The sequence below is a fragment of the Durio zibethinus genome, unplaced genomic scaffold (assembly GCF_047325235.1).
Source record: "Durio zibethinus cultivar Kanyao isolate XHJ-2024 unplaced genomic scaffold, ASM4732523v1 HiC_scaffold_325, whole genome shotgun sequence".
Lineage (NCBI taxonomy): Eukaryota > Viridiplantae > Streptophyta > Magnoliopsida > Malvales > Malvaceae > Durio > Durio zibethinus.
In genome coordinates, this window is record NW_028322948.1 from 187501 (window position 1) to 190000 (window position 2500).

Consider the following 2500-nt stretch of genomic DNA (forward strand, 5'->3'; position numbering starts at 1 on the left):
CGTGATCCTTCTATTTTTGTTGGCATGCACAAAAAAATTCAGCTAAAAACTCGAACCGGAGAAGATTTCGTGACCGTTTGAAAAAAGTGTCCCCGTTTCAGACACTTTAACGGCTACTGGCAGCAAACCTGTAAAATCTCAAACGCTCTTTAAGGGGGTGTGAGTTCTCAGAGGTTTGATGAGGGATAGGGGGCCAACACAAGGGCCAAGCACCAGCACCCATCGCACGTCATGTGCGCACACCCCCCCGGCCCCCCTCCCAATCGCCGGAACCCCAATGCCGCCGGTCAGGTTCTCCGGCGGTACTCCGGCGATGCTCCGGCGATGCTGTCCCGAGTGAAAAAAATGCGGCACCAGCACATGCTGGAGCCAAGCATGGGCACCGTGGCTCAAAATCGAACTTCGGCCAAGGCCTCGACCATCAATGGCACATGATGACGCATGGTGATGGCACATGCATCGACCATCATCGGCATAGGCTGCCCTTCGGTACGGGCACTTGCCTCGACCGCCATCGGCACAAGCTGGGCCCTGGTGTGGGTTGTTGCCTCGATCACCAGCGGCACATGCTGAGCCTTGGTGCGGGCGGTTGCCTCGAGCACCATCGGCAGACCCTGGGCCCTGGTGCGGCCGGTTGCCCCGATAACCATCGGCACACGCTGGGCCCTGGAGCGGCCGGTTGCCTCGATCACCATCGGCAAAAGCTGGGCCCTGGTGCGGGCGCTTGCCTCGACCACCATCGGCACACGCTGGGCACTGGTGCGGGCGCTTGCCTCGACCACCATCGGCACACGCTGGGCCCTGGGGCGGGCGGTTGCCTCGATCACCATCGGCACACGATGGGCCCTGGTGCGGGCGGTTGCCCCCAGCACCATCGGCACACGTTGGGCCCTGGTGCGGGCGCTTGCCTCGACCACCATCGGCACACGCTGGGCCCTGGTGCGGGCGCTTGCCTCGACCACCATCGGCACACGCTGGGCCCTGGTGCGGCCGCTTGCCTCGACCACCATCGGCACACGCTGGGCCCTGGTGCGGTCGGTTGCCTCGAGCACCATCGGCACACGCTGGGCCCTGGTGCGGGCGCTTGCCTCGACCACCATCGGCACACGCTGGGCCCTGGTGCGGGCGCTTGCCTCGACCACCATCGGCACACGCTGGGCCCTGGTGCGGCAGGTTGCCTCGAGCACCATCGGCACACGCTGGGCCCTGGTGCGGTCGGTTGCCTCGAGCACCATCGGCACACGCTGGGCCCTGGTGCGGGCGCTTGCCTCGACCACCATCGGCACACGCTGGGCCCTGGTGCGGCAGGTTCCCTCGACGACCATCGGCACACGCTGGGCCCTGGTGCGGCAGGTTGCCTCGAGCACCATCGGCACACGCTGGGCCCTGGTGCGGGCGGTTGCCTCGACCACCATCGGCACACGCTGGGCCCTGGTGCGGCAGCTTGGTGCTCGGCACACGCTCGGCCCTGGTGCGGTCGGTTGCCTCGAGCACCATCGGCACACGCTGGGCCCTGGTGCGGCAGGTTGCCTCGACCACCATCGGCAGCCTCGACCACCATCGGCACACGCTGGGCCCTGGTGCGGGCGCTTGCCTCGACCACCATCGGCACACGCTGGGCCCTGGTGCGGGCGCTTGCCTCGACCACCATCGGCACACGCTCCGCCCTGGTGCGGCAGGTTGCCTCGACCACCATCGGCACACGCTGGGCCCTGGTGCGGGCGGTTGCCTCGACCACCATCGGCACACGCTGGGCCCTGGTGCGGTCGGTTGCCTCGAGCACCATCGGCACACGCTGGGCCCTGGTGCGGGCGGTTGCCTCGAGCACCATCGGCACACGCTGGGCCCTGGTGGGTTTAGGCACATCTTCAAATTTCTGCCGTGCCAATGCCATTTTTATGGCTTGTAAATTCATACAATGGTCCCCTAAGCCTTCACGTGAAGTTTCATTGGAGGATGACTCGTTTTCTATTTTTCACGATTTTCGAAACTTTTTGCGGTTCGGGATTTTTTAAAATTTTTTTATAAGGATTTTTGGCCCCAAATTTTGTAGGCATGATCCTTCTATTTTTTTTGGCATGCACAAAAAAATTCAGCTAAAAACTCGAAGTAGAGAAGATTTTGTGACCGTTTGAAAAAAGTGTCCCCATTTCAGACACTTTAACGGCTACTGGTAGCAAACCTGTAAAATCTCAAATGCTCTTTAAGGGGGTGTGAATTCTCAGAGGTTTGATGAGGGATAGGGGGCCAACACAAGGCCAAGTACCAGCACCCATCGCACATCATGTGCGCACACCCCCCCGGCCCCCCTCCCAATCGTCGGAACCCCAATGCCGCCGGTCAGGTTCTCCGGCGGTACTCCGGCGATGCTCCGGCGATGCTGTCCCGAGTGAAAAAAATGCGGCACCAGCACATGCTGGAGCCAAGCATGGGCACCGTGGCTCAAAATCGAACTTCGGCCAAGGCCTCGACCATCAATGGCACATGATGACGCATGGTG